Here is a 26,216-nt window from a genome sequence, read left to right as displayed (position 1 = left end):
TGTAATGCAATATGACCGAAGTACTGCTGCTTTAGAAACACTAGCTTTAGCATTTGCTGGTATTTCCTTACCTGAGTTGTTTAAACTGAAATGCAGAATTACTTTTTAAGTGATTTTACATATATACTTTTATGGACTGTTGAATTTCTTTTTCCTGTTACTCTTTCCTTTGTCTGTTAATTTACTGTCAGTGTTAAATAAATGCTATTTGCTAGATATGCTGTCGCTAGTCTGATGCAAATTATTAAATGAGTGTTTTTAGTTGTTTCAGTTTGTGGACATTTATGAACATTCAAAGTACTTTTTCTTCTTTTTTTTTTCTATTTATCATTACACAATAAATCAGTGTGTATTCATTGCTAGTTTTATGTAATTACTATAAGCAATCTGGCTGACTGCAATATAAAATTTAATTCTTCATTAGTCATTTAAGTGCATGATTTTCTCATGGTGTGTCTCATTCTTTTGATGTTTCTCGTGGAGTGAATATGACAACAGTGTGTGGGTTCAGAATTCAGATTAAGCCCAGATTCTGTCTGCATCAGATTTGGTGCACTGGATGGCTTTAAGTTTGGTAGAGGAATGGAAACAGTTATCTCTGGATACATTCATTTTAATAGTTTTAAAAAATCACTGTAGCTTCCCTTTGGTAGAAAATTGAGTAGGCTTCCAGAGGAAAGACATCTGCATAAAATCCCTCACCCACATGTTCCTTTGGATATTTTCCTGTGTGTATATATGTATGGGTGTATGTTATACACTTTAGCAATCAATACCTATGATAGCTTTCAGTAAGCTAATTGAGCAGGGAAAGAAAGTACATCTGTCCAGGTTAGTTAAAATATTGGGGTTTTTTCTTACTTTACAGGCTGTACTGGGTTGGAGATACTGGTGACTGAAATGGTTGTTGTGCCTGAGCTGGTTTCTTTAAGCCTGATACCTTCTGTGGTCTTAGGAAAAATAAGTCTGTCTTTTTTTCTGTACAAGAGAAGGGATTTGAGGAATAGAATCTGTGGCAGAAGACTTCGTCATACCCAGACTTTGAGATTATATACAGAGCGCGCATTTGTTACTAGACCTTTAAGTCCAGTACTAAAACAAAAAGTGTGGTAAGCTGCACTAAGCTGCAGCATTAAAATGTAAAAAAAAAAAAAAAAAAAAAAGTTCTGTGATACAAAATAGATGGAAATTTTTTCTTTTCTGCTGCTGCACTTTAAGATATTAAGATACCAGCATAATGTGCCTTAAAGTTTCTTACATTTGGGTGAGAGAGAAAGCAGTGAGTGTTAGAGAGGCATTGATGTGTGGCTCTATTTAGAGAGCAAGTCTATACTTAGGTATTTCTTTTTAAGCAATACTAAAGTACCCATTTCTACAATAAATCATAGTTATTGCTCTATTTGGTTTTTTAAATAAGTAATTCATTCCTGGTTTTAAATGATGCTGTGGAGGAATGTTATTTGCACTTTGGCTAAGGTTGTTGAATATGTGAAAGGATGGCTAACGTGCATTTCCATAAGCAGTGATAGAGTATATGAAAAGATAAATGTAAGCAAGAAGAGCATATGTATGCTAAATATATGTCAGTTTGCTGCCAGAATGAAAGAGAAAAAAAAATCAAGCCTATGCTTGACTTGTTAGTTTTTTCGGGACTGTGCAGTTCCACACTAATCAGAAATAACTGTTCTGTAGAGTAGGGTAGTAGTTGTATTATAGCATAGCAGATGAAGGATCTCAGAAGCTGGAGAATATCACTGTGTGACACTCTGCAGCTTGCTGCAATTCTGACATCTCCCAACCTAGGCTAGAGGAACTGAGATGGCAACATGTTAATGACCACCTTGATTTCTAATTAGGCTGTCTTAATATTTCATTGATGCTGCAGACATGCTGTTTCAGTCTGATGTAGCCCTACTGTGCTTACGTTTGTGATATCCAAGCAGGCAACATGCTTGCCAAAAAACAAGAGTGAATATGGGAATGATTTGGGTAATGTGTGACTTGCACCGCTGACACCATAGTAGTAGCTCTTAATGCTTCTTATTAGGAAACCATGCATATTTTGATTCCTTTCTTAGAGGTGTTTATTTTTGTTTGTTTGTTGTTTTTTTTTGTTTCCACAGTACCATTCCCCCTAGTGCAAGTGACATAATTCCTTGTACTCTTCCCTCAGCGTCTGCTAAGGGCCAGCTGGAGCCAGGATGTTGGACTAGCTGGTCTTGTTGGTCTGAACCAGTGTAACTGATATGATGCTGACAGGTGCTACTTTTCTGGGATAATATCCAGACTGATAAAAGTTGTCTTTATTGTGAATGTTTTTCTCAAAAAAATTGCAATAATATCTGGGGTTGGACTCCATAGATGCTGTTTCTCCATGCATTTGGTATCATGTTTACTTCCATAGAGATAAAACGCATCAGTAGACTTTTGTATAGAGGAGTTTACAGGTTGACATTTTTTCATGTCTTTAGATAGCTTATATTAGCATATCAGTGTTTCAGAGGCAGAGAGATGAAGTGATGGCACTTCCCAGCACTGTGGTAGAACTTTCCATGAGAATGCCCTTTTAGTCCAGATGATGAAAATGGCATACATCTGTCACAGGTACAGAATAGTTTTGGAGCTGATTTCTGGAGAGACTGTTGTATTATGCCATTGCTTTTAAATTTTTTCATTCACTGAGTCATTCCTGGAACAGTCAGTATATTTGTCCAAGGTAAAATTGTTTCTTTCCTGTGTGTCCAATTCAATGGGTTTTTATTGTTTTCCCTGAGTTATTCTGAAGAGAAACAGCTTAGAAGTGGCTTCATTTTGGCTATGAAAATATTAAGGAAGAGTTAGTGAAAAAGTTTCTCTCTGTTCTTTTGGGCAGAAAAAAAAGTCTAGTGGAAAGGATACGTAGGTCAGACAGATCTGGAATTGTTTTTATGTACCGATAGTACAGAAATATTGAGCAGTGGCCTCTTGGTAGATAATAATCGGGTCTTGAGTGGTGATGATGTTTTATGTTCAGTATGTGTCTTGATGTCAAAGTATTGATGTTGAATTATTATTTGTTATTTGGATGGCCATCAGTAGCAAACTCCAAGCAATTGCAAATATAAGCCTGGTACATTAGTTGAATGTGTTTCAGGATTGGTTTCTTCTAATTTGCTGAAGTACGTGATAGTTTTCCTTTTTTTTTTGTTTGGTTGGTTGGTTGGTGTTTTTTTGAGTGGGTTAGGTGAAGGAGGCATTTTTTCTGTTGTTCTGGAGCTCTTCCGCATATTTAGAATTGTTTAGATGATCAGAGATTTGCAGAGGGTGATCCTTTAATGATATGATGTTTAGCCTTAGGAAGTAGATATCACTGCTTGGTCTGATTTCCCTCTTGAATTAATTATGTTAATCACATTGTATCTGGAGCAATTATTCTCAACATATACTTAAACTGATGTTTGTTATATCTTTGTTAGGCTTGAATTAAAAGTTTCTAAGAGTTTCTGCATTTTTTTTTCTGTTAATTCCAAAATACTGCTTCTCCTTTTTTATAGTCCTTGCTTCACTGAATCATTTTGTACCTGTATCTGCTAGATATATTAGGAAGTAAACAGATGGTTATTTTTGTCATTTCTCCATCTTTCCAGCAAATTGGGGCATGGATCTTCTTTTAGTATCTTACTGAGAAAGGGGTTTCCCAGTTTTCTTATTGTTTCTCATCAGTTTACATTTTGAACCTTTCCAAATTATCAATGTCTTCCATAAAGTGTAGTCAGTTTAAGAGGGATAACATTGCAATAATGCATTCATCAGTATTGTATGCAGTACAGACCCATTTCCCTACTATGCAAGAGAGTACTCCTTAATGATGTTTGGCCCTGCTGCTCTTTGTTTTCAGATTGTTTCCCTCCTGTACATGGAATCTTTGGTTCTACAGTAAAAATCAAGAAAGCAGAAGAAAAAATAAACAAAATAATAATAAACAAACAAACAAAACCTCTCAGTAATTGATGGAGAAGCTCCACTCTGATCACATGTGGAGACTGTATACTAATGTAGCCAGTATTTTTTAGTAATGATTATTTATGGCGGTGTAAGCTAACCAGTTTTACCTGCATTAGAATGGAGTAGGAACATTCCCATGGACTGTAAGATGAGAAAGCAATAAATAAGAACAAGGGAATAGTCATTAACTTTTATGGGACAGTAGCTTTTTAATCCAAGTAGAAAAGTATTAACTTAGGAAATGTTGGCTAGACAAGGCCTGTAATCAAACATTGACCAATAAGCATAACGAGAAAAAAAAAAAAGTAAAATAATGTTAGCATTGCTTGTTCTTCCTGTTAAATGAGACTTGCATCTTTGGTGAAAAAGACACTATGTGATCATGCAATTTAATAATCTGTTACACCACATGTGCACAAAGAAAGGGTAAGTTATTCATGGATCTTTTGTATGCCAGTAGTGAAAACTCAATTCAGCAAAGTTCTTGATACCTTGTCCATATATAATATATGTGTGAATTTCTGCCATCTCTTTTATCTCCCAGGAAGTACAGGAAGCCCCAAGGACAAGCGAAAGTTGTCTTTTACTGTGAAGATGGCTTAGTGGGATATAAATGATAACAGTATACTTTCTAAATGGATGATTTTATGTGTCTGTGGGTGGAAACAAATAATGGTAGTTGTTACTACATTATATTGACTATTAGTGAAGATTTTCAGCAGAAAGTTTACTTATGAAATGGCCCTGTTGCCTTAAGACTTTGAATTCAGATTGTAAAGACAGAAAAGGAAAGCACAGACATCAGCATATCCATAGTTTGGGCTTAATGAAGACTATCAATTTTCAGTGTGTCATCCTATAATGATTTAGCTAATGATGATGGCAATTCAGTTACTTTATCCTTCAAAGTATCTATGATTAGATTGAGTTTTTAACTAGTCGTTCTATGCTCATCTATCGGATTTAGTGCAGCTGATTGAAAGAGTGTACTTTTCATACTTTTGATGGTGAGTCATAGGTACTCACTTTATTTGTCCTAGTGGTCACTGGTAGGTCAAGTGCTTTGAAGAGGTAGCTTTGTCCAAAAATTACTTCTTCATACTATGCATAGTGAAATAAATCCTGACAATTAACTTTCAACTAGACTAAAATAAAATACTTTTTGGTATGTTTTATCTATGTATGTTAAATTGCTTCCCGCTTCAGTGAGAGAAAGGCCTACGCATGACTTCATTACCATTGATTTACTGCTGTACATTCCCTAACTTATTGCTTCAGGTGATGATACTTGTTTAAGTATGTTATGGGAGGGAGAAGTTTATTGCACATAAATGAACACTGCTACCTCTGTTTAGCTGCCATAGATTTCTATGGAAGAAAGATGTCACAAATATTACTCAAATGTTTTGAAGGTATTATTGAGCATATGGATGGAAGTTATTCGGTTGAAAATGTGTACTCAAGTTTCAGATTAAAAAAACTAAACAAACCAAACAAAAAAACCCACAAAGATTTGACATGAGCTTTCTTCAATGACACTCAAAGATACAGGCAGAGAAAAAGTCCTCTTATAGATTACTAAGTTGCAAAAAGCTAGGAAGTATGCTATACAAATGCCTAGACAATTTTCACTGCAGAGGTCATCAGCAGTCTGAGAAAGTATTTTTATAGGCTCTCTGTAAAAGTGGGTGCATATGAGGATGATAAGTTTCAGGCATGCTGTGAAAATTAAAACCAGATGTATAGAGACTTAAAAGAATCTCATAAAGCTGAGTAATTGAAGAATAAATTAGCAGATAAAAATCTGTTTTGGCTGATCTTTACCTCTGAAGCCAAGTTGCATGGCAGAAGTCACAAGGCAAAATTACTCTTCCCTCCCTCCCAAATAGGATGTTGCATCCAGACTGCCTCTTGGAATGGTGCTGTGCAGGTGCTAGTCCTCTCAGCTGGGCCCAAATGTTCTTTTGGGAAAGTGCAAATTGGCAAAGTCCAAGCCATGCTGTGGATGCAGACAGTGAATCAAGTACTGATGATGTTCAAGCCCAGTCTTCAGCCTTATTTCCTCTTTATTTTAGGCCTAGCCTGAATTAGCTAATACAGCTAAAGGAGAGGTGCTGGGAATTTAGTGGAAAAATCAGCCATTAGAGCTTAGCAGCAAATAGATATTTCAGCCAAACACAAACAAACAGGAAACATCATTAAGTCATCGAGGGAAACTGTGATTAGTTTGAAGTTCAGATGCTTTGTGGACGTCATGTCATTTTCTCAAGATGCACAGAAGAACAAAGATAACCAGATGTGTAGAAGTCTATAAGCTGTATTTCTGAAGGCAGAAATAGAAGCAAATAAGGAAGATTATATTATTTTCTTTTAAACTTAGATCTTCTTGTTGATCCAATATGAGACAAGTAAGCAGTTCTGTTGCACACCCAAGGGAGGCAATGAAATGTGAGCACTGTAGGAACCACTTAACCTGACTTTGCCAATGAAGAATGTACTTGGGTAACAGCACACTGGGTTTAATTATGTTTAATTATTTTAATAATTTAGACAATTTCAGTGAAATGAGTGACTATGGATTATGGAATAGGAGGAGACTATAGACTGTCATCTTTGTGGGCCTGAGAGGGAAGGAGATATATATTTCCCTTTGGAACACTTAAAGCTCAGGACTAAGGAGGTTGTGGGGGAAATTAAAGGCATTATAAAAGTGGTGTTAACTGCTGTTGACTCAATAACAGGTATAAATTTTATTTGAAAGACTTGTCTTCTTTGAACATCAGGACTGAAAAGCTTAAAAAGAGTTAGTTGTTTTAAGAATAATCTTTTCTCAACAGTGATGTTGAGTTTCTGTTCTTCATAAATTCTGTGAAGCCATTTAGGTCTGTTGAACTAAACAGATTGTTTGAGGGTTCTTGTTTAGTATGTGTAGATCTCATGCTCTTTTGTAGAGAGCTTGTGGTGGAGGAAGGTTAGCATACTCTGATTTTTTTTTTTTTTTTTTTTAAATGGCTAGTGCATCTAGTTCAATTCAGCTACAAAATGACCCTCTGCTCCTGATAACAGTATAAGTTTTTTTTACAAAGCCTACCTTGCTTGTTATCTTTGTGCTTTGTTATCTTTTATCATACTGCTACCAAACAGGGGGATTCTTCATTCTGCAAAAAACCTTAACTGTAGCAGAAGTTTTATAATTATAGCTTCATGATGAAGACAGTTGACAGATTTACCTTTTTCATGATGGAAGATCTGAAGGGCACCCCGAGAAATGAATTGGCTACAGATTTGAAACAACAGGATGTCTCTTTTCACACAACCCATGCCTGAATTGTGAACTCATTAGCATAAGTTATTTTAGATGTTAAAAATGTAAATGGGTTCAAAAAGTGATTAGACACAATCCAAGGAAGAAATACTTCATCAAGAGCTGTTACATACTATGATCCTGGTGCAGCCTCCAGCTGAGAAAATTCATAAGTGTCTGATTGCTCTGAGGACATACTGGTGTAAGTCTACCCTGTGCATCTGTAGTCTGTGCTCTTTCATACACTGTAGTTTCTTCAGACTTTTTCTGTAGTGAACTATTACTAGCCATTGTCATAGACAATGAACTCAAGTAGGTGAACTTTTAGTTTAGCAGGGTACGACCATTCTGCTCTATGATTATGCTTCTGCTGCCTCTCTAGGATTTATTTACCATCCATTGTTAGAATTGTGAATCAAGTTGTCTTAACACATTTGAATATAGTGAAAAAGAATTTGTGGTTTTTTTATAACACATTGTTTATGAATCTTTTTAGATAAGCTGCAATAAGGCTTTTTAGTTGTAATACTAAGGAATCTTTCAAACCCTTTGGAGATGGCACCTTGTCCAGACTTATGTTGCTTAGCTGCAGTCCTGAGCTAAATTATTTTATTCTCTCTTCCAACCTGCATTATGCAGAGATACCCATAAATTATGATTGTCAATCTTCTTTGGCTTGCAGAAAAAGAGAAGTTTTTTATTTATCCAGTTGAAATTGCTGAGTAATGCTGAACAAACGAATAACTTTCTTATATTCTTTTAATGCAAAGGTAGAATGTTTTGTGTGCTCATTTGTTTTTTCAGCTAACAGAAGAGAGCTCTTTTACAAGGTGCTTGGTCCTCACCCGGAAAGTTTCATTTCATTTGTCATTAAATAAATATGGGGAGTAAAACGGAAGGAGACTATTGTGTTGATGAGGAACAAGGGTTAGGAAATCAATAAGACACAGTTCAGCAATAGGTGTGGGAGGAGGAATGTGTGTGAGTTTTGAAGGATTTATAGCAATTGGGTGTAACAGTGGTATTATGTTTTGGTGGTTGACAACAGACTTGTTACGATTATACTAATTCAGTTCAAGTGTGTCCATTGTGGAATACTCAGAAATATCTTAACAGTGCATCAGCTATTTACATAGCAATAGAGATGTTTATTCCTGGGGACTTGCTGGGCAGTGATTTTTAGATCTACTGTGGAACACTTGTGGAGGTTTATCAAAATAACTTTTAAAGGTATCAACTACACAGTGACCCATCTTTTTGAATCAGAGTCGTCATGACCCACACAGTGGATGCCTGTTCAGGACAGGAGAAGGTTACTTCATTTCAAGTTTTTAGATTACCAGTATGTCCTCTTTGCATTATATAACCTAGAAAGCCGTGTCATTGTGACACCTGCTGGCTTACCATCATGTATATATTTCATGGTATATCACATAAATGTGCTTTAGGAATAATATGAATATTCCCTATTGTTTGGTGCTTTTCTTAAGCAAAATTTTAGTTCTACGAATCATGGTGTGTTTTTACAGGCATGCACTATTACCAGATTGCTTTTTCCAACTGTTCTGTGGCCAAAAACATTTGTTATTCTCCCCTCTGCCAACATACTTGTGTTCCTCAAAAAGCTTTGCTTGTGAGCAGTCATCAGTGACAGTAAATCTCTGATATGTTTGAATGTTTGGGGTATGTACTGTAACAACCAACTGCATGCACCAAGTACAGTGAAAATGGCAGCATATAATATAGGAAAAGGATATTATAAGCATTTTCCCAAGTTCTGTTTTGTGGTTTGTGGTTGTTTGTTTGTTTTTCAATCAAAAACTTGGTTGCATTGATTAATAAGACTTATCGAATTATGAATCAACGTGGTTTGAGCAGGTCCTGCAAAACAATTTAGACTCTTCAAAATGTTTGACATTTCCATTCACAATAGGTGGCATGGAACAGTATTGGAGAGTCACAGAAACATAGGAAATCTCAGAAATACTGTTATCTAACATGGTCTAGTTCAGCATTTTTTATTGATCATTTTTAGAACTGAATACTGATGAATCTATCACTGGCTAATGATGGCAGTTTTGTATTTCACAAGTAAGTCTTTATGAAAACAGGTAAACTCAAATTTTGGAATACATACTACAGCTTTCCTCAAAGACAGATTTATGTAAGCATTGCCAAGATTGGCCCTTTGATATAGGAACATAAATAAGATTATTTTAAATACACTGGAAAGAAACTCACCAAACCTGTCATGTACACAGAGTCCTTAGGAGTAAATGTCAGGCTACAAGTTCAACTTTTTTCTTTTATTCTTTTTTTCTCTTCCTGTAAATCTGTAGTTAAAGTGGCAGAAGATATTTGATTTAGCCTTTTTTCATTCTTAATAAATGTTCATAAAATCTTGGTTGAATTTATCTTAGTACTTGAGTTATTATACTTGTTTTTCTGTAATTACGTGATGCATCTTACGATACACATTAATGGCTTATTAGAAATAATACAATATTTTCTCTGAAAGATTTCTCAACTCCAAAATTTCTTAGCTGAGTTTTTGAAGAACTCTTTATTCTGCAGACTGTTAAGAAATGGAAGCAGCACCCTGGCTCGAAACATCTGATCCCAGAGAGGAAAGAGAGAAAAAGGCAGAAAGGCCCAGAGGTCTCTGCAAAACAGCAGGATGGCAAAAGGCTGGAATAAGGAAAGTCCTGAACAGAACTCCCCTGAACAGGTCTCCATCCTGGCTCTGACTGAAGCTAGCCAGAAGATCCCGGCTCTCTTTAAATACGAAACATGACGCTAATGGGATGGAATATTCATATTGATCAGTCGGAGTCAGTCAAGGTCTGCCTCATCTATGCTCCCCTTAGTAGCTGCCTCACATCTGTGGACTCTCAGATAACTCTGCCCCAGGGTGTTTTCTTCTTGTTCTCACACTAAATCCAAATAATGACTGTGCTAGCTACAAAAAAGAAAGGTTTCTAACTGCATGAAGGAAAATTAACTCATTTTCAGTCAAGCCAGCACAATATATTTCTGTAATTCTAAGATTATTGGGAGCTATGTGATTTGTAGTATTTTTAGTAGTATTTTTAGTAGTATATTTAGTAGTTTTTTTGTTGTTGTTGTTGTTGGTTTTTTTTTAAATGTCATAGTTATGAAACTGTTTCCTTTGGTTTTAGGGTTCTTCCTCTATTCATATGTCCAAATCCCTCAGATGTGGTTGTTTTCCTTTCAGTGCTCTCTCTGAGGATGGATTTTCTGAAAGAGTGCAGAAATGGAGACACTTGTCTGAAACTTTTTTTGTACAGCAGTTAGATGAGATTTGTCTGGGAGCCAAGTAGTCAGGGGCTGACTGATAGCAAGCTTCATTTAATACAGCTTGGGTGAGTTCTGACTCTACTTTTACCTCTTAGAAAAGAAAAAAAAATCTTTAATAAGGGCTTCTGTCATTCCGATTTTCATATCCTTGAGTCTTCATCTGTACTTCTCAAAGGGCTAAGGAAAGCCATTGCTGGGCTAAGTGATAAGGACACACATTTGCATAACAAGAATCAAGTAAAAGGAGGGCAGGTCTTGCTTCATTCTTGCCAGGGCTCCACAAAACTGTATGTTTCTGTTTCAGGATTTTTGCAGCAGATAACCACGTTGATTTTTGAAAATGTTTTCAGAACATGTTAAGGATCCAAACCTGGTGGAGGTATCAGTGAAAACGGGCTTTGTAACTCCTGTGTTTCCTTGAGGAAACAGATTAGGAATGTAGAGAATGGTATTGAATTTCTGTTCTGACCTTCCAGTAATCCTGTTATCACCTCAGTCTGACCTCTGCTTTGAAAATACCTCTGATTATTTGTCAGAGAGATCATATTTAATTTTCTTTTTTCATTTTACATCTTTAATCTTCACAGATTTTCCTTTTAGTGGTTGCACAAAAGTGTATGCTAATTTCCAAATACCAACATCCATATAGACAAGGAAAAAATCACATAGCTCTGGTTCATTTCATGAATTTTACTAGAAAAGTCTAGGTTTGTGCAAAAGCAGAATGTATTTTTTTTAAGAAAAAGGATATGTAGATTTCCTTATGGCAAACTGAACTGCTGCAGGAGAATACATGCTGAACAATGGTGCCTTTCTTTGAGCTGATGACAAAAGTGGTGTTGTATGGCTCCTAAAACACATTTAAAGATGAAGTCCATGACTTTGGCCAAAAAGATATTGTGTGTGAAGAATAATTGTGTGAAGAAAGTGTCAGTACCTAAGCATTTACTCCTGCCTTTCCTACTGAACTTGTATCTGAAGAAACCTCCTAGCTTGTTTGTGAATTGAGTCCTTGTACAAATTCGGGATCTTACGAATTTTCCACTTCTAGGTTTAGCATTTACTAGAGAAATTGCTGCTCTGAAGATCAGTGTTTCAGAGATTTTGTGGCATAATACATGACAAACTTGAGCTGCTCTGTCAGTAGAGAAGCTTAGAAAACAGCTTACCTGCTTATCCCACTTATGCTTTTTGTAAACATCCTTTGCTGCTCTCCCAGTAAAAATAGGAATATGAAGCAGTTTTGTCTAGTGCTTTCTGTAAAGATTCCCTGACATACTGAAACTGGAGCCCTTTGCAGTGACACAGGACATGGGCAAAAACAGGGGGAGTAGATAACACTTCGACTACAAAAAGGAGGAGTGGCTTGTGATGTATTGCTGGTGGCAGGCTGAGAGACTGGTCACTTTCAATTAACTCATACATTCCAACAAATATGAACTATTTGTTGTTTTTCATTTTCTTGCTGGTTTTCAGTTCCAGCTATTCGTAAATTGGTCAGGTAGGATACTACAGAGTCTGGGGTTTCTTTGGGCTTAAAGAAAACACAATTTCCAGAATTTAACAAGTTGCAATTCAAGTAATAAGTAGCACTTATATTAATATTAGCAGTTAGCTTAGACAACCTAGAGTTTCTAAAAGAATGCCTGAAGTTATATAGCTTGTTTTAAGATTATGGGAAATCCTTTTATATGTCAAATTAAAGAACACTATGGCTAAATGATACATAGAATGATAAATAAGTCTAGTGACTGATAATATTTTAAAACAGAACTGGAATATTTAATTAGGATTTTTTGCTTGTTTTGATAATTACAAAGTGATGTTTAGTACAAGAACACAGGATTCTGTCATTAAAATAATTCTGAGTAGTTGTTGTGTTTTCTTAGTATCAAATTATGTGCAATATGGTTATGGCTAACATTGACCAGGTGATAGATTAAAATGAAAGATTATTTGTCTTAATCTTTAGACTCTAAACAACCTCCCAATATGTTGCCGATACGAATGTGTCTTTGGGGACAGAACCCAGTCTACACCACGTGGCTGACTGCCAAGTCTTTCCACTGAAAGGCCAGCTATTATAATATTTTCTGCTTTCTACTGCACAATACGATGCATCCACCACTTTACAGCTTTTAGCCATAGCTTTTTATTTTATGGTAATCATTTGTATTATATATTTACAGGAATAAATTTTCTCTAGCCGCATAGGTTATGTTTCTCCCAAGCCAAAGCAGAAACATGGTAGACTAATTTCATTCCTCAAGTGTCTTTGTGAAAATAATAGTCTCTAGCCAGGATTTTTCTTAGAAATGGACATGTTTTTACATGTCACTGACATTGTAGGTATACCTAATCCAGTTTCATTGCCATACTATAGTAGGCAAGCAAACAAAAGTAAAATAGGCTGTAGTTTTGCATTGCTTCAATATACCTGTAATGAATGAAAAAAACACAAAGCATTAAAGGTAATAATTCAGCGTAAATCAGTAATTGGAATCACGGGCATCTTCCAGAACACAGTTAGGGAATCTGCCATTATGCTGTCAAAGTCAGTTTCTCTCCATGCTTGTTTTCTTCTTGAGATTTCACTAAATAATTCGAATCCAGGAAGCTAACAATAATTTTGAATCTTAATCTCCTCCTTCCTTTGACTGTTCTGAAAATCTTAGTGTCTGAAGAGGCGATCCTAAATCATTTAAGTGTAGGATGGACCAACAGAAGCTGCTCAGTGGTATTACTTAGCTGTGTTTGTCTTGAATGTTAAAACAATGTTTCAAGATTTGAAGATAAGTGTGAATTTTTACCTGAGCCTTTCTCTGCATGCTGTAGAGATATCTAAAACATATTAAAACTTCTTTCCAGTAATGTGATAGAAAAAACTATTAACTAGAAATGAATGTTGATGTAGATCATCATACCCTTTAAATTGAAGAACCTATTAAATCTAGATGACTCTGCAACTGCTACATTTCACTAAAGAGGATTTGTCTGTGTCTTCTGCCTCAAGGTAGCAATAATTGTGTCCTTTATTAAATCTGAAACTATCACATGAAAGAATTTGTCACGCTAAAAAAAACCCATAAAAAAAAAATCCAACCACAAACAAACAAAACCAAAACAAAAACCAACAAAACAAACAAAACAATTATCTTGGCAAAGACAACTTTCAATGCCTCCTTAAGAATCTTCAGATTCTCAGGCTCTTTTAGGAGGCATGCACTAGTCTTGAAGAGCCCATTCATTAAGAAGCTGAGATCCCAATGAGTCCTGTCTGCTTAAGCAGTGTTCACTCAAACCAGAACCTCTTGGTTCCCAAGAAAAAACTGTGTCCATGCCAGCCTGCACTGCCTTCCCTCAGCTTCCATCCCTGGGTTTCTATATCCAGCCTTTCCTTTGTGTTGGTCCTTGTACCCGTGTAATTTTAAGTTATGTCTAAAATTTGCTGAGCTACAGCAGCCAAAAACTGCCTCAAGACAGTGGGGAGAGCTCAGAGGTGGCAGCTCAGGTTTCAATTGCTTTTTGCTGGTGTGGACCTGCACCCTGCAATTCCTCTCTAGATAGATTTGGCTCTTCAGGAAGAAACAGTTTCAAATATTCTAGTCTGACTTTGCATCAGTTGTAGTTCCTTAAGCAATAGGCACACATTGGCAAAAAAAATGGATAAGGTTTAGGTAATAGATCTATCAAAAGAAAAAAGTGCCATGGAACTCTTTAAAATCTGGATCAAATAGACATTTTGAAATAATATACATCTGTCTGAATAATTTTCCATGTAGGTATTAAATTGAGGGCTTTCCTAGAATGATATATTAGACTGGATAAAATATAGACAATGGACAGGGTGCTTAAAGGAGTTAAACCCTAACACAGATTGTACTAACAAAAACTGCAGAGAAAAGTGGTGTACATCTGAATAAATCAGCACATATGGGAACTGGTATAAATTAGTTTAGAGTGAAAGCTCAATTTTCAGTGTTAGCTATCTCTTTTTATAGTGAATCCATTTTGTCACATTTTGAAGGTGACAGGAGTTTGCATCTTTTTCAAGTAAATTAGAATACTAACAGACCCCCCTTTACCAAATTGAGACATGGCTGTGGCTGGAAGAAAGACAATAGAAAGTAAGACAAGCAATTGCGAATCATAGTATTCCTAAGTGAATTCTGTATAGGCTAATAATTCAAGATGATTAAGAGAACAGCAAACAAAGCATCTCAGGTATCAAATAAGCCAGTCTGGCACAGCATTTAAAAGCACTAATACATGTGCTAGACACATTTGGCTGACCTTTTATTTATTTTCTGGGAACATCACCTCATAGAATAAGACTGAAATTTCTGTGGGGGTTTATTTCTAGAATAATTTCATTATTACTTATTGTATATTGTAGTATGAATTTTACACATATGTAGCAAAACCAACAAGCTTTTTCCCCTCTCAGTTGTCTTATAAACTAATTTGAAACCCTTTGTATAGAATTCAGGCTCAGAATGCATGAAGTAACTTGAAAGTGACCCTGGAAGATAAATTACTGTTTTATAGACTTCTTCGGGCATTTTTAGTGTGTTTTTGTTTCATTTGGCAATATAGTTTTTTTTATACTGACTCATAAATGTGGGTTTGTAACTGTTATTTGTACTTTTATGCTATTTTGAATCTTGCAATTTTGTTTGCAATGTTACTGTCTTTTTTTGTATAGTTAGTGTTGTCTAATGAACTTATAAATACTTAATTCTACTAGAATTTTAATAATGCCATCTGTTCACTTGTTCAAAAATCGCAAAGAACATTGAAGCAACTACTTTTTTTTTTTCTAGACAGCTGTATTTTTTTAAGCTTAATATTTAAGTTTCCAGTTTTTTTAAAAACAGCAGCACTCAACAATGTTGCAAACAAAAGGATTTGGTTTTGCACAAACTTTAATTGGCAGAAAGTAAGGTAATCCTAGAGAGGTCAGTAAATTAGATCACAGTAGCATCTGACATTTTTCTCCAAGCTTCTTACCCATCCTGGCATCTCTGTCCCTTTTTACCTCCATCTCGTCCTTTTGAAACTGTGTTTTGAAGTTCTTTTCTTCGGCTCTTCTTTCCACATTCAGTTTTGCTTTATTCAATTATTTTAATGTTTGTCTTTCGAATCACCAACTTATTATGTAGTTACTAGGCTGTTCTCTTTGGTGTACTGATGTGTAACTCAATCTCACTCCTGCAGTTAGGTGTCAGAATGAGTGGGTCTGATGTTTAGGTATGGTTGAGTCTGTAGTAGCTCCTGAACGAATTAGTGCTGCTGGCCGTTTACTACTTGTGAAAATCAGATGGTCTTATATGTATGCCGATGTGAGACCCAAATGGATTAACTAACACAACTCTGGTGTTACTTAATGCAAATATAAAGGAAGAGTCTAAGGAGCATCACTGGGTTTTTTTTTCCAAATTCCTCTTCCAGGGAGGTTTGTGGTGCTTGCTTTATGTAAGAAACTGCTGCTGGTGTGGACAGAACTGTGTGTCAGGCCTGATGAAGGAAGCTGGGAAGAATGATGCTGTAACTGACAAAATACGAGATTCCTCAGTCATGACTATTTCAAAACTGTTTTGAAGGCATGGGGAGAGGGGACTTAGATTATGAATTACTCTTTTCATACTTGCAGGAATTTATTTCTCACTTGGTTGCCTGCTCTCAGTGTGTGATCATTAGTAGTTCTCTTAGATTGACAATTTGGGAGATAGACACAGCTCCTTATCCCAGCAGGTGGCAACTTCAGCCATACTGAGGAGGTACGGTTGGCTCTGGTTCCCTTTATTCCACCAACAGAAGTGGTACTTGCACCCTTTCTTACTGCTGTGTTAGATAGAGTTTATTAGCTTCCCAGCTGATTTCTCGATATATTTCTTGAGTTCTTATTATTATTTCAATTAATTTACCATCTGCATTGGATTTTGTTAGTTAAATAAAAAAGCACGTGAAAGTAATTCTGTCTTGCATGAACACATCCAGTTCTACATTCACTCTAAGCTTATACATCTGTATTTGTAGTTTTTGATGTTTCAACTTTTTTTTTCCCTTTTCATGGTATCTGACAGGTGGACTGTGAGCAGAGAATTCCTTATGAAACTGCCAGATAATCTGTTCTCTGTATGGGTGCGGGTCTGAGACACATTTGCCTTGCAACCTCTAAAAATGGGATAGTTTCTGTAACCAAGTCGGTCTTAAGTTTCTAACTGCAGAGGTACTGTGGTTTACCTCCCTTGCTTACGGCTGAGTGTTGCGGGCAGCCACCTGTGTCTGATAGTACAGCCCGTCCTCTGTTGAAGCCGTTCTCAAAGTTTCTCTACTTAAAGTTGGTATGTGGTAGATTTTTTTTTTTTTTTGGTGGAATCTCACAGAACCACTGTGGATGGATAAAAGGACTGAATAATCTGTATGCTAATGTGCCGAAGTATTTAATGACCGTAACTCCTGATGTAAGTGGACTGTTAGGTGCCATGACTTTGCAACGTGTACTAGTGCTGAAGTCTCTGATGTTCGCTGTCACAGCATGTTCTGAGGTTTAGAGAAGACTGATTGAAGGTATATAAACATTTGGAACATTCTTGTGTTCAGCCAGGAACATCTGGTATGTGTTACATTTTTTATGTGTCTTTTTAGGAAGATCTCTGTCCAATATTATAACTTTCATCAATTTGGTCAAGCATTATATCAGAGATTCATTACATAGTTCAGGGCCTTAAGATGATGTTATAGGATCACAAGTGACCGAGTCCCCACAACTTCATGAATTATCACTCTGCCTTGAGCTGTGGTAAATCATTGTGCCTACTCATAGCTGGGGGATTTTAACTTCCTTTCATTTCAAGGAATTGGGTGCCTGGCTTGTTTAGAGATTTTTGGAAATCTTAGTGCATGTATCACTGCCTGAAAACTTTTCTAAGTGTGGCCTACTAACTTTAATACCATAGCTGCTACTACGGAGAGTTAAAATCTTGCCTTTGTTGAAATGCCAGTGTAAGAACACTGAACTTCACAACCTGTCTTGGATTTTTTTATTTTTCTCTTGTATAATTCCCCAGGATTGTAATTATCTGTCATTTTAAATATTTTTAAAGTAAAGCTACCTAGTTTAGAAATTCAGATGTCATTATCATTGTCTTTCATAGAGAGCTGTCTGTAATTTTGTAGTTACATATTCTGTTCCTTTATGCTCCCTGAAGTTATAATTATTTCTTTTTTTTTTCTACCAGTCTCTTCCTTGCAAGCAAAATGTTTCACTTATGATGGTGGTACTGTTAAGTAGTAAATAGTTCAATCTTCTCTTGGTTTCAATCTGTGTATCGTGTTAGTGTAACATGTTATTTTTCAAAGACTTCAAAATCCTGAATTATGTGCGCATCATTATTCTGTAACACTTAACACAGAGCCACTGAGAGCTTGATTATGATTACAAACAAATCAACTGAAATATCCTAAAAGGAAAAAGGCTTAATTTGTAAATTTTATTCTTTCACTTTTTCGTCTTCAGTATTATCCAGATTAATTTGAACATTTTCTGTGTTTCTCAGTTTTCAGTCTCCAGGGTAAAATAAATAAAATACATCTCTAATACAAATGTACGTATGTTGTAGTTACAGTAGGGTTTCTTCAGAGGGATTGAAATGATTCCCCTGACATAAACATGTTTCACACCGGATCACTACACCCTCCCATGTGGTAACTTATCATCTCAAGCACTAATGATCCCTAACCCTTGTTGACGTTAGCAAACTTTTCCTCTGGGGCATTTTCCTTTGTTTCTTTTGTCAGCTGGTCTAAAGAGAAAAAACTGCTCAGTCTTGATTTTTCTGCAGATGTTGAGGATTTTACTGCAAAGTTCAATAAACTGACATTTGTTTTCAATGTAGGCAGAAACACAGAAAGAAGAAAATCATGCAGGCTGCAAAGCTTCTTGTTCTACTTTAGATTCTCTGTAGCAGATAAACACTGGAATCTGAAAATTTCAAACAACTTCATTGGAGTGCAATAGCTTATGCTTTTATTACATGAACATGTTTTTCCCTAACAAAATCCTATATGTAAGGTAAGAATACAGTAAACAAAAAAGTAAGGATGAGTACAAAATAGAAAGAATTAAAGGGAAAAAAGTGTAGTAAAACCACTGGTATCCGATTTTCTTTTTCTTCAGGGGAAGTGTAAGATATATCCTCTTGCTGTCACTGAGCCGTATGCAGTATTTTCTGCTTCAGAATCTGAAACTTCTTTGGCGTGTTTGGGCCAACAAACCTTTGAAGCATCACTCTGTGACAGGGATGGGAGTTTCATGGCACTGAGCTGTGTGTGCACTGTGATCCGATCCTGGGCCTTATAGGACTGAGTGGAGGACAGGCTGGATACACGTCTTGGGGAAGGAGGAGGAACTGACTTTCCTTAACATCCTCCAGACAGCTTATCAGTCAGGAATAGGATTAGGAATAGGACTAGGAATAAGCAAGCCAAACTCAAGAGGCCCACCAGGGTCCAAAGAGTATGGATACATGTTTTATAATATCCCGGTGTCTTGCAATGAACGAGATCCAATGGGGCCTTCTCATGTTGTTGGAGCTTTGTAGGACTTGCTTCAAGTAGCATTCTCTCTTAATGATCTCCTTCAGCCCTGGATCACTACACATAACAGGGGTGCTGTGACATTTAATACATAAAAGCGTTTCTGGTTTCCAGTGTAGCAGTTCTATTGATTTCCATGGAATTGCTTAAGGTACGTGTCTGGGTAGTATTTGAGCCAACAGGGATGTAATTTTTTCCTTCTCATTGAAAACACCTGCTGAACACAATAAAACTGCAACCTTTGTGCAGTATATCTGAAACACATTCAAATGTGAAGGAACAGCTCTATTCAACAATGAGGGAGCAGCTTAGTAGTGTTAATGCTGTTTCTGAAACACATAAATTACAGTAAACTTTAAGGATACCTAATGCTCAACAACCACTAGGATTCTGAGAGCAAAAAATAGGAGAAAATCAAGTTTGATTTAACAAGAGTGATACTGAAATTGTATTACTACTAGATGAGAGACTTCTTTCACTGAACGTGTTTGCAAGACCTGTAACCAATTTTAAAGAAAGCTGCCTACAACAGCTAGTGCAGTGAATGCCAAACAGAATTGAGTGTCAGGCAAGGAAAGTATTAGATATAGCCAAAACAGTGTAGCTGTGAACTGTTAAGTATGACAAAAATCTTAAGTTGTTATATGTGATCTTCAGCCCGTTGTCTAGTGGCTGTATTCTGGTAATAAACAATTATAATTGCACATTGTTGACTGATAAGATAGATGAGCTAACCAGTTTAACACTTCATTCAGCAGTTGTGTTGAGTAGGATATGAAGTCATAGGCTAATTACCATAAAACACAATTGTAGACTGTCTTGGTGAAATACATTCACTGCTGGAAATGATGAAGTTTCTTCCTGGTGGTCTGGTGCCAGGTTCCAACATGATTTTTGCTGAGGTGTATTCAACTTGAGAGACTTTTTCAGAACGTTATGACACTTCTAGCTGATGTGGGGAAGTTGTCATTCCATGAACTCAGAAGCACATCCATCATCCCACTATTTAAACAGAAGTGAGAAAGTCTATGATAACTATAAAGCAATTTTCTTGATCATCATTTTGTGGAAATACCCTGGTTAATTTGTCACATGAAGTGTACACTTGAGAAATTTTGTCCGTGGATATGAAAAGTGTGGAGCTACTATCAGTGTGTTTTCGACTGCTAAGCAATTTCAGAAACAAGAGCAAAATCTGGATCTTTGTTTGCCTTTCTGTTCTCGCAAGGGATAGTGATATTTTTAACGGGTCTCTTTGTTAATTTTCTGGTCAAAATGGGTTGTACTGCAAAATTGTTTCATCAATTTTGTGAGGGCCAAGACCAGAAAAAACAATGAGCTTCCAAATATTTAGGTATCTCTAATGAAGTCAAATACACTGTCTTCTGACTTCTCTTTCATGTTAGTGCGCTGTTTGCTTGTATGCAAAGGAGTGTATAACAATTTTAGGACACCTGGCAGGCCAACAATGTGCTTCTCTGCTTGCCGTCTTCAATGAAGTCTTGGTTCAGGAATTATTTGTTTTCTGTTGTGTGTTACTTTTGTGTTTAAGAAGAGGAAGAATAGAGCATTCTTTCTCAGGAACTTTAAAAAATGTGGATCTCACTGTTGATGTAAAAAAAAAAAAAGAAAAAAAATTAAAAAATCATGTTTTGTCCAGCTTCAAGGAAAGAAAACTAGACTGCCACTGGGGATCAATACTAATGAGTTTTCCCTTTCAATGTCTAAGTCTACGTCTAAACAAACTGCCTTAGTTTTCAATGAAGTAACATCATAAGTACTTCTGAACTGTGACATAAATCCAGACAGCTGAAAGTAGGGAGAACTGTTCAGGTGTTCTTGGTGAGACTGTGCATTAAGAAGCGAGAATATTTTTGAATGATGGCTTTAGCGTATCTGTTATATAGGTGATAGTTGCCGCTTTAGGAAACTTACCTTCAGCTAAGGTGTCTCTGTGAACTGGAGGTATAACCTGCCAGATATGAGGTATCTAAAATAAGGATGTAGAGTGTCTCCAATAAAGATGCAAATAACAGTTAAAATAGACTGACAAACTAATCTGATTGATGCCATTCTACCACAGAAATAAATTAAACCTAGTAAACTTTATTTCATGGTGGTGAGATTAATCTTTAACCAATCTACATTTATTGATGTGGAATTTCTATTGACGTGGGTGTATGACACTTTTCGAGGGGAAAAAAAGCAGCAAAGATATTTATGCTGGTTTAATTGCATTCCAAACAACTTGTGGCTTATTAGCTGAAGGAAAAGGAACCTAAAGCAAATTTTGAAAAGAAAAATTATTAGGTCAATCTGACATCTGTTGTGTGGGAAAACATTCCTTGGGAAAACGTGACTGTACAGCTATCTGGGATCTCATAAACAGAATTAATCCTAAGCATTTGTTTGCTGTCAGCAACAACAATGGTGGACCAGCAGTAGTATTTAACCACAGAGAACAAATACAGCATAAGACCAGGCAGAAAGTGCAAAATTATTTTTCTGATCAAGTTCCTGTGATTAACTAGGCATTAGAATTATTGCTTCTTTGATAAACACTTCAAAATATCATATCTGAGGTGTTTGAATGCTTGATTAGCATTACAGTTGTTTTTGTGTCTACTCTGGCTAAAGCATGAATACTCTGGTTAAAGCATGTATAGAAGGACAAGAATGATATGAGATTTTTTTTTAATGTGCAAAATAAATCATATTTTTTCCTATTAAATGAACTGTTACACAATGTAATACCCCTTCCCACTTCCTCCAAAAAAGAGAACTCCAAATCAAGCTAAACCCGGTCTTCTGTATATTGTGCCAAATACCAAACTTGGCTTTGTTTATACTGTGCCAAATGCCAAACCTGTGGAGATTTTTTTTTTTTTCCCCCGTCTGTTCCCTTACTTGTTTTCTGCTTCTTCCTATCTTGCTTCTCTTGGTTTATCATGGAAGCTTTCTGAGATGAATAGTGTCTTTAATTACCATACCAATTATTATGCATATCTGTAGTGTGTTGTGCAGTTGTTAATTAGAATTGTATAGTAGTAAAGCTGAGGTAGTATAGTCTTTTAATTGTTATTTTTTTTTCTTAAACACAAATCTTACAACAGAACTCTTCTTATTCTTCCATGTCTCCTCCTGATATCACTAACTCTGAAGAGAGCATTTTAAATAGTAATGTTTGCAAAGTTGTCAAGATAAAACGGAGTCTAACTTTATTCTCGTGGCCTAGGATAGATACCTCCTTTTGAAAGTTTAGAAAGTGATCCATTTTGTGCACATTTAGTGGGTGGCACCGGCTCACTGTGGGCTAGATGAACATCATTGCTGGTGCAAAGGTTTCGGTCTGTGAAGTTTGGTTCTGTTCCCCACAGTTCCTTGTTTTCCCAGTTGTGGTATCAGTGAGTGTTCATGCGCAAATTAACAGCATAATGGAGTTTATAGCATTGGCTAAACCAAAGCATTCTGCTGCATTACTGACATGTGCCTTATGCTTCTGGAGGACAAAATTACTTCTTGCTTGGCTCGTGGGCTCTTCTGAGCAGCTTCCATTGTGCTGCAGCTGACTACCTACCTCACTGTCCATCAGGCCATGCGGAGAATCATGGTGTTAAAAATGCACCTTGCAACAGCCTCAACTGAGCAGTACAGCCAAGTTGATTTATTCAAGTTTAGTGATTTCTTTTCAAGGGTTCATCACATTATTTTTGAAACTGTTAAGATCAGTGTTGGCACGTTCAGAGTGCCAGAACTAAATCATACATGTTTCTTGTACTACTCTCGTGTTAATAATTATGTCAGGTATCATGAAGAGTTAACATGATTCTCCTAAATTCTGTGAATGGCAATACTACTAACAAGTGCGATTGAGAAGGTGACAGTTACTAATATATCATGATTGTATTTGATGTCTAAAGAAAAAGTGAACTCTCAACTGAAAAGTTTCTAGTGTCTGGAGCATTCGTATGATCTCTTTCACAAACACTTTCTCCCAGGATGTTTAGTTCCCTCAGTGCAGACACTAGTAAGGCATTTTCCCCTATCTGACTGTTTTCCCATGCAATTTGCTGTCATAAATGGGGACCTGTATATTTAAGCACAGACTTTTTCCAAGAGATTTAAATCTATAGCAAACTGCTATTTATTAATGTACTTAATGTCTCTGAATTTATTTTAATGGTTAATCTGTTTCTTTAAAAGCATTGTATTTTACAGGCATGGAACTTGATTTACAAACAAGAGATCCATGTGTTTGTACCTTTTAAACAAACAAAATTAATGGCTTTTAAATTAAACAAGAATATGCAAATGAGCATATTTTTCATCAGGCCGCTCTTTCATATGTCGTCTAATGCTGTATTTTGGCTATTAAAGTAATTTGTGTGAAAAGGTTCTCTTCTAGTGATTTTCCCTGTATTTAGCTCATAGAAACTACGTCATAAGGGAAGTATAGCGCTCTGCACTACTATAAAACCACAGCAAGGTAGTGCCAGCACTGAGGTGCACGTGCATCCCTGTCCCTCAGCCTGTACCCGGGCCTTAAATACTGCATCTCCAGAAAAGCAGTTTGACTCAGTTCAGGTTCATGGGGTTGCATTTCTTCCTTTTCTCTATGGGGGAAAAAAAGGCATCTTATATATATTAATATGGAAAACTATTTTCTAGCTCATTGTGTAGTAATTTAATGTCCATCTGGATGTATTAACAGAGTATTTTATATTTTTATTCGCCCTTCTCATGTTTTGCTTTTTCTGCTTCCTATGGATAAATGCTGAGTGCTGGGGGAAGATGTTGCTAATTTTACATTTGCAGTAGTGGGATCTTAATTAGTTGTTAGAGCTCTGGAGAGAGAGAGACGGGTATTGCAAAATATAAATGTTTGAAAATGTTCGCTCAGTGTTTAGTAGCCATCAAGAAACAGGTAAAATGTTAGATATTACTGCTTTCAAAGAGAGAGCAGAGACCTAAATTGCCGCTGTGTCATTCTGTAAATCCTGGTTGTGTTTTTGTGAGCCACAGTGTTGCCCGTAGTCCTGGACTTCCCACCCCGGGAGGATGATGTGGAATCAGAGGGTGTAGGAGCAGCAAGAGCAACCAGCAGTGCCCAGCAGCTTGCTTGGCACCGGCAGTAAACCAGACCAGACTTCTCAAGCCAGGAAAGGTTTTGATGGGCTGTGAAGCAGAGAATGGCTTGTTTGAGAGATTTGTAGAATCACGGGCTCCATAGATAAGGTGAATAGAGTGCATCAGATGAAATTCATGATGTGCAGATTCAAATTAAAATAGACGTAGTTTTTCTCATAATACATATTTAGACCATGGAACTTGGAGAATGTTGCGAATGCTCAAGGATGGTGGCTCAGGTTTGAAAAGCAAACAACCAAAATCTCACACCCCTCTTACCTCTGCAAAAGTGTGAGGAAAAACACCCCATCGTAGTCTTTTAAACAAAAATATCACCACTCATTCAAGAAACGTTTGATCTAGTGGTTACTGAAAACTGAGGGTATATTTCAGGGAAGACATCATTATGTCATCACTCAGTTTTCTTCCGTTCACATTTTCTGTTGCCCGCTGTCAGAAGTAAAGTAGTACAGGAGATGGATTTTGAATCTGACTTTGGCTGTTCTTGGAACTGGTATGTAGATTTGTCGAGTCAAAGAAGATACTATGATGACTGGACATTGAAGAGTATGTGTTATATATTGCATTGCAAACGACAGAACTACCTTAAATATCTCCTTGTTCTGCATGTGTAAATTACTGGCATATCATTCAATTGGGCGTGAGAGAAGACTAATATTCACTCATAATTGTGAAATAAATTATTTTACTTGGTATCATTTAGTTTTGAGGAGAAATCAGTATGATTATTAAGAGTTCTTTCACTGGAAATTGGGTCTTGGATCTGTTTTCTAGAATTTTTTTTAGGTTTATTGTTTGAAAGGTCATCTTAAATGGTAAGATATGAAGAGCCTTTGCTGGTGATAGCATTGAAATATTTATAAATGTGCCCTTCTCAAGGGGCAAGTTGGGATTCCTTCTTCACCTAGGGATGAATTTGGAGAAAATGTAGTTTATCTGTTGTTAAGCAGCCTGGTGATACTATGTCTGTATTTGACAGAGGTATCTGAAAATGTACTCAGTAGAGGTGAATCAAAATACATGAAAATTAAGGGCCACGAATAGAAACATACGATCTTTCTCTGTGAGATTAAATCTGTTTGGTGACTTAAAATTGATTTCCAAAGCATAGAAATTTGATTCCTGGTATCAAATAAAAGGTTACAAATAGTTCTCTTCATGTTTTCAAAAACAGCTAACGAAGTGGAGATTTGTAAGGATGTCTTTAAGCTGCTTTTAGTATGGTTGAACTGGAAGTTGGAAACCTTTCCTGTGGCAGATGCGTTCTTGCTGTATAACTGCTTTTCCTTTGTTTTCAGAAATACCACTCAATGTTTTAGCTAGTGATCTGGTATCATTCCTATGTTTATTTTTACATATTTAAATTACAAAAACTGCATGGGTCTGCTTACATTTGAAAAGCCAAAATACAATAGTGTGTGGATATATATACACATATTTATGTATAAATATATATATAAAATGTCATAATCTTATGTGCTTTTAATGTGTTATGCCAGATCACATCAGTCATAGTCTTGTAGTCACAAGGCTTTTTTTCCACATCCAAAGAAGTCAGCAGGAATAGCATCTTTGATCTTCATAAAGTCTGACTCTACTGACTAACTTGCTCGTGTATGTAGGATGTTGTTGGCATATATTTGGTAGAAAAAGGGCCTTTACTTCTCAGACTGTGCAATACTAACAATTGTTTTACTGGATTAGAATATAAATGTAGGAGAATTATATAGAGCTTACTGATTTAGCTGGCCTGTGAATTGACTTAGGAAATGTAGGAAATTTTCTATTTTTATCAAGTCAGGACAGTATTCTTGGATGCTTTAATTTTCATTCATTTTTAGATTTAGAAGTTGAAAAGTTT

General features: G+C 36.3%; 1 protein-coding gene across 2 annotated transcripts in view; it reads left to right on the top strand.

Annotated features, from left to right (window-relative positions):
• The window catches only part of PDE10A (phosphodiesterase 10A), a 380,239-nt gene that overhangs the window by 272,751 nt on the left and 81,272 nt on the right, over positions 1-26,216 (top strand). The gene's annotated exons all lie outside the window — the stretch shown is intronic.

Source organism: Columba livia, chromosome 3 (assembly GCF_036013475.1).
Source record: "Columba livia isolate bColLiv1 breed racing homer chromosome 3, bColLiv1.pat.W.v2, whole genome shotgun sequence".
Classification (NCBI taxonomy): Eukaryota; Metazoa; Chordata; class Aves; order Columbiformes; family Columbidae; genus Columba; species Columba livia.
This window is presented reverse-complemented; position numbering and strand designations above follow the sequence as displayed.